Source organism: Eriocheir sinensis, chromosome 17 (genome assembly GCF_024679095.1).
Source record: "Eriocheir sinensis breed Jianghai 21 chromosome 17, ASM2467909v1, whole genome shotgun sequence".
Classification (NCBI taxonomy): domain Eukaryota; kingdom Metazoa; phylum Arthropoda; class Malacostraca; order Decapoda; family Varunidae; genus Eriocheir; species Eriocheir sinensis.
In genome coordinates, this window is record NC_066525.1 from 465 (window position 1) to 7,781 (window position 7,317).

Here is a 7,317-nt window from a genome sequence, read left to right on the forward strand (position 1 = left end):
GGTTTACACTTGCAGAAGACTTCACGCTAAATGAATTCATGTCCAACAGCACTATGAGACCTCTACCCATAATAATCCATATGAAAAAGTTTTGATTGCAACGAAAGAAATCAGTCGGTACCTTAACCCGCTGTGTGTGAGGATGGTACTGTTGTCTCCTTCCCCGACACACACACACCGCCTCCTGCAGTCATCTTCCTCCTCTTCACAGCATCGACCATCTGGCTGCCTGGAAGAAACTCTGTTGTTAGTCTAATGAAGGTTACATTTTCTGAGTCTACATGAGTTTGTGATTATCCAGGATGAGTGAGACAGAAGTTGGTGTTCAGAGATGCTCCCACCTCTCTCATTAACTATTTCCAAATGTTAAAAAGAGATCAGCGATGTTCTAATGAGTGTTTTATTAGGTTCATGGCACAGAAGAAGGGTCAAGCTACACTTTCGCCTCTCTCATTAACTATATCCAAGTGCTAAAAAAGAGATCAGCGATGTTCTAATGAGTGTTTTATTAGGTTCATGGCACAGAAGAAGGGTCAAGCTACCACAGGATCATTAAACCAGTAGCAGCGACGGGATAAATTTGTGGCTTCACCGAGTAGCAGCGAAGAGCCTGGGAGTGTATGTTACCGGGCTACCAGTGAAGGGATATCCAGCACACCAATACCACATGGGAAACACTCCACTATCCACCACAGAGCCAGAGAGAGACCTGGGAGTGTATGTTACCAGGCTACCAGTGAAGGGATATCCAGCACACCAATACCACAAATGGAAACACTCCACTATCCACCACAGAGCCAGAGAAAGACCTGGGAGTGTATGTTACCAGGCTACCAGTGAAGGGATATCCAGCACACCAATACCACATGGGAAACACTCCACTATCCACCACAGAGCCAGAGAGAGACCTGGGAGTGTATGTTACCAGGCTACCAGTGAAGGGATATCCAGCACACCAATACCACATGGGAAACACTCCACTATCCACCACAGAGCCAGAGAGAGACCTGGGAGTGTATGTTACCAGGCTACCAGTGAAGGGATATCCAGCACACCAATACCACATGAGAAACACTCCACTATCCGCCACAGAGCCAGAGAGAGACCTGGGAGTGTATGTTACCAGGCTACCAGTGAAGGGATATCCAGCACACCAATACCACATGGGAAACACTCCACTATCCACCACAGAGCCAGAGAGAGACCTGGGAGTGTATGTTACCAGGCTACCAGTGAAGGGATATCCAGCACACCAATACCACATGGGAAACACTCCACTATCCTCCACCGAGCCAGAGCGAGACCTGGGATGGTATGTTACCAGGCTACCAGTGAAGGGATATCCAGCACACCAATACCACATGGGAAACACTCCACTATCCGCCACAGAGCCAGAGAGAGACCTGGGAGTGCATGTTACCAGGCTATCAGTGAAGGCCAAATCCATGCCAATCACAGTGGCCGGGTTAAAAGTGTCACAAGTAAATTAAATATGAATGGTAAAAATCCAGGATAAAGAGATAGAGCTCACCTTCCGGTTCCTGCGTCTCTGCTTCTTGTCTCTTGCCTCCACGTGCTTGAGTCGTCTCTCCCTCCGCCTCGCTTCACCTCCTCGTCCTAGTGCTCCTCCTCCGTTCCCCGGCCAGCCAGGGGAGGAGGAGGGGAAGAGACGAAAATTAGTGCAAAACCCTAAATAGAGGGTGCAAAACCTATTACAATCTCGCCACCTTCGTAAAGAAACCGCCCAAGTCGTTATTTTCTATTTTTCAAGAAGAGAATGTCATCATCTCATTTGGCTTAAGATTTAGGCAGAAATAAAAAGGCAATTCTAGAACACTCAAACCCTGAATATCTAAGACAACTTAACAAAAATGGAAATCACTGAAAAATGACTTAGGCAATTACTTTAAGAGGGTGACGATATAACAGCAGGAGGTGTGTGTGGGGGAGGGGGTGGAGGAGGAGGGGGAAAAGATAGGAAAGAAGGCCATGCTCTTTGCACCTCTGTGACATGTGCACCGCGGGGAGACTTGACATGAGAGCCCCGCCCCGCCCAACGGTGTTACGACGTCGGGATGACATCAGCTTCACTCATTCTCTCTTCTGCCACCACTATGACATGTGCACCTCAAGGGAGGCAGATCCTCAATCCGACTGAACGACAAACAACCCAGACAGTGGTTCAGGCCACCCTAGCCAGCCACATTCCGCCGAAACGGAGTGGAGGTGTCGGCGCAACCCTCCTCACCTTAGGGCTGCCGCCCCCAGCTTCATGAGTCCCCCCACTCCCAAACGGGTGTTACGACGTCGGGATGGTCTCGCCGGATCTCGGGACGGACAGATTCACACAAGGAGGTAAAGGAAGTTGAAGGAGGAGGAGGAGGAGGAGGCAGGCTGAGAAAAGATTAAGGTTCGTTAGAAAGTAAAAAGTTTTTAATAGAAGGCAAAAATGAAGCCAAACCCTCAGAATGTCATAGTGAGGTACTTAACTTAGTAATGCAGAGCTCTTCCTCCTCTTGCTGTGGTCTGGGCAGGGCAGCCCCTTGCTTGCTGTGGAGGGCAGCACTCCCACAGCAGCTGAGGAGAGGGAAGGAAGTGGTCACACCAAGGTCCATATCATTAACCCGGTAGCAGCAACAGGCCAAATTTGTGCCATGATATTTACCCCCCAAAATAGATGATACATAAACTGATCACAAATGCTTTGATATATATTATGAAATGGTTTGTGTGAGGGGTGATTTTTTCTCATTTTTCTCACTTGGAGGGACCGTTAAGAAACATCAACCCCGCTGCTACCGGGTTAAACCACCCCTGGGAATGCCTGAAACTCCTATAAAAGCCTTAAAAATGTGAGCTTGGGCGCCAAAATATTTAAGAAAATGACCCAGAGAAGCTGGCAATGATTCGAACACATGAAGAGAGGAGAGGGCGGAGTGCTGAGGATGGTGGAGGATAAGGAGGACAGTTAGAAGACCCAAGGATAACATGGAGAGGAACAGTGACACAAGACCTGGAAGTGTTAGAAAGAGGAAGGATTAGCATTGGACCCAGCAAAATGGAGGAGCATCAAGGCAAGTCCGCCATCAAGACTGGAAGGACTATAAACAAAGAAGAAGGAGAATATGGAGCAGCTAACGACTCTGTGTATATCTGAGGTAGTGTTACAGAGGCAACCAAACCAAGGCGGAGTTCTGTTTTTGGTGGCACCTGGCAGCTGAATTCTTGCTAGAGTGGTGTTGGGTTACTTGGCCAAAGTGACATAGATGAGCGCTGAGGCCATATGCAGCTTTAGCCTATGCCCCAAAGCTTTCCATGAACACCTCCATACAAAACAGCAATAGAGAAGGAATTAACACCTTGACTGTGGATTTCCTACAAGAGGACATCACCAAGCTACAGGAATGGAACAAAAGTGGCTCCTACAATTCAATGAGGAAAATTGTAAAGTCCTGCACCTTGGGAGGGGATATCCAGCACACCAATACCACATGGGAAACACTCCACTATCCACCACAGAGCCAGAGAGAGACCTGGGAGTGTATGTTACCAGGCTACCAGTGAAGGGATATCCAGCACACCAATACCACATGGGAAACACTCCACTATCCACCACAGAGCCAGAGAGAGACCTGGGAGTGTATGTTACCAGGCTACCAGTGAAGGGATATCCAGCACACCAATACCACATGGGAAACACTCCACTATCCACCACAGAGCCAGAGAGAGACCTGGGAGTGTATGTTACCAGGCTACCAGTGAAGGCCAAATCTATGCCAATCGCAGTGGCCGGGTTAAAAGTGTCACAAGTAAATTAAATATGAATGGTAAAAATCCAGGATAAAGAGATAGAGCTCACCTTTCTGTTCCTGCGTCTCTGCTTCTTGTCTCTTGCCTCCCTGTGCTCGAGTCGTCTCTCCCTCCGCCTCCCTTCACCTCCTCGTCCTAGTGCTCCTCCTCCGTTCCCCGGCCAGCCAGGGGAGGAGGAGGGGAAGAGAAGAGACAAAAATTAGTGCACATCCCTAAATAGAGGGTGCAAAACCTATTACAATCTCGCCACCTTCGTAAAGAAACCGCCCAAGTCGTTATTTTCTATTTTTCAAGAAGAGAACGTCATCATCTCATTTGGCTTAAGATTTAGGCAGAAATAAAAAGGCAATTCTAGAACACTCAAACCCTGAATATCTAAGACAACTTAACAAAAATGGAAATCACTGAAAAATGACTTAGGCAATTACTTTATGAGGGTGACGATATAACAGCAGGTGTGTGTGGGGGAGGGGGTGGAGGAGGAGGAGGGGGAAAAGATAGGAAAGAAGGCCATGCTCTTTGCACCTCTGTGACATGTGCACCGCGGGGAGACTTGACATGAGAGCCCCGCCCCGCCCAACGGTGTTACGACGTCGGGATGACATCAGCTTCACTCACACTCGCTTCTGCCACCACTATGACATGTGCACCTCAAGGGAGGCAGATCCTCAATCCGACTGAACGACAAACAACCCAGACAGTGGTTCAGGCCACCCTAGCCAGCCACATTCCGCCGAAACGGAGTGGAGGTGTCGGCGCAACCCTCCCCACCTTAGGGCTGCCGCCCCCAGCTTCATGAGTCCCCCCACTCCCAAACGGGTGTTACGACGTCGGGATGGTCTCGCCGGATCTCGGGACGGACAGATTCACACAAGGAGGTAAAGGAAGTTGAAGGAGGAGGAGGAGGAGGCAGGCTGAGAAAAAGATTAAGGTTCATTAGAAAGTAAAAAGTTTTAAATAGAAGGCAAAAATGAGGCCAAACCCTCAGAATGTCATAGTGAGGTACTTAACTTAGTAATGCAGAGCTCTTCCTCCTCTTGCTGTGGTCTGGGCAGGGCAGCCCCTTGCTTGCTGTGGAGGGCAGCACTCCCACACCAGCTGAGGAGAGGGAAGGAAGTGGTCACACCAAGGTACATATCATTAACCTGGTACCAGCGAACGGTGAAATTTTTGCCATGATATAAACCCCCAAAAATAGATGATGCATAAACTGATCACAAATAAGTTGATGTATATTGTGAAATGGTTTGCATGAGTGATGATATTTTTCTCATTTTTCTTGCTTAGAGGGAGTGGCCTTTAAGAAACATGTTCCCCGCAGCTACCACCAGCGGGTTAAACAAAGCAGGTTTCCATTACAATTAAATATTTCCAAAAAAACAAAGAGATTACAGGTTTTCATGAGTCTCCGTTCCAGATGCAGAGGTCTTGAAAAACTATCACCGGCATCACAAAACAGTACACAAGAATCCCAGTACACTCAATCAACCAATCAATAATGGCATACGCAGGGGGGCACGTCGCTTCACCCACCCTACGACACTTGACCCAGGAGTGTCAGCTGAGGTAAGGGAAACTAATCCCATCACTTATACCTCCTTACTGGGATATAATAATAATAATAATAATCTTTTGTATATAGACATAGAAATAACTCCATTGGACTTGATATTCTGCTGAGGCAATACTACAGCATGTTTAAGCCAGCAGCAGCATACCTAGTTGATATATTAATGAAAACCTTGTAATTTATAAGTAAATCTTGGTGATAAATTTGCAAAGAACAAAATACCTGGCTGATATATTAAATGAAAACCTTGTAAATATATAGGTACAGAAGACTGAGAATATGTTTGAAGGGAGGAGGAGGAGGAGGAGGAGGAGGAGGAGGGAGGGAAGAGAAGAAAGGGAAAGGAAGGGAAAGGAGAAGAAAAGGAAGGGAAAGGAAGGGAAAGGAGAAGAAAAGGAAGGGAAAGGAAGAGAAGAAAATTAAGGGAAAGAAGAAGAAAAGGAAGGGAAAGGAAGAGAAGAAAAGGAAGGGAAAGGAGAAGAAAAGGAAGGGAAAGGAAGAGAAGGAAGAAAATAACAAAATAAGGGTAGAAAGAAAAGGAGGAATGTAGAGAATGGAAGAAAAGAAGGGAGAGGAAAATGCTAAGAGAAGGAGGAACAAGGGAAGAGAAGGAAGGGAAGGAAGAAGAGAAAATATATTACTAATGAAAACCTTGCAATATATTAGTAAAGAAAACCTTGGTAACAGTTAATCAAATACCTGGTTGATAAAAGTGAAAACCTTGTTAGTATATAAGAAAACCTACCTAGTTGACAGAACAGTAATGGCACATAGTAAATATAGTACCCAGTTCATAAAATAATAGTACCTAGTTGACATAATAGTACTGAAAACCTTTGCTTTCTATCATACACCCATGCAGCAGGTAAAATCACATACACACCTTTCGTAGAGCTGCCCTGCCGCCAATACTCCATCCCGGGTCACTTGTACAGGCGCCGTAACCAGGTCAGTTCAGTGCAGTGTAGTTCGGAGGGAGTGCCTTTGCAGCGGCCCCTCTAAATGGTCTTCTTGTGCCTGGCTGAATTTTAAGCGATTCTTCCAAAAGTCTTGAGTATATTTAATTTCCTCCCTTCTGTTTGTTTCCAGTTCTGTTCGGAGGGTTGCCTTTGCCCCTCTAAATGGTCTTCTTGTGCTTGGTTGTGCTGCCTTCTCTTCTCTGATTTTTAAGCGATTCTTCTAAAATTCTTGAGTATATTTAATATCCTCCCTTCTGATAAAGTTTACAGTTCAGTTCAGTGCAGTTCGGAGCCTCCACTTCTTGATTTTCTTGTGCCTGGTTGAGTGCTGCCGTCTCTTCTCAGATTTTAAGCGATTCTTCCAAAATTCTTGCATATATTTAATTTCCTTCCTTCTGTTTATGCATGTTTCAAGTTTCTTGATTAAAGCTGCAATATGGTAGTAGTAGTAGTAGTAGTAGTAGTAGTAGTCTGTGTAAAAGGGAGGGGTCCAGTAACCTGTGTATTGTAAAAGAGGTCAGTTTTCTTTTCTTCTTCTCTTCTTCCCCATTCTTCTGATCAGGTCTTTCTTGACTTCACAGTCTTATTGCTTCTTTACATAACAATAGTTCTAAAATGTCCACCTTGTTTTCTTGGTATGGCTGTGCTAGTATTGTGTGTAGTAGCATGTCGTGGTAGGTATTGGGTGCTGTAATCTTATGTTTCTGCCCCTTACATGTTGTGTCAGGGCAACTGTGGAAGAAGGAGAATAAGAGTTATAGGCTGGTATTACAAGACACTTTGCCATATCACATCAGCTATTTCTAAAGGACAAAGAGGGGATCCATCAGGTTCTATAGGTTCCTGGTACAGAAGAAGGGTCAGACTACCACCAGGGTCATAAAACTACCTCTGGAAATGCCCACAAGTCCTACAAAAGCCTTGGCAAATATGTGTTCTTGGGTGGGGAAATGTTTTGTAATACGACCCATAGACACG

At 45.9% G+C, this 7,317-nt stretch overlaps 1 long non-coding RNA gene across 1 annotated transcript; it reads right to left on the bottom strand.

The window, feature by feature from the left end:
• Positions 1-2,494: 2,494 nt before the first annotated feature.
• On the bottom strand, positions 2,495-4,897 carry LOC126999675 (uncharacterized). The gene is made up of 2 exons (XR_007753491.1): positions 3,860-4,897; positions 2,495-2,577 (listed from the first exon to the last, which is right to left on the bottom strand). It is a non-coding gene; the product is annotated as an uncharacterized LOC126999675 (long non-coding RNA).
• Between the last annotated feature and the right edge of the window lie 2,420 nt (positions 4,898-7,317).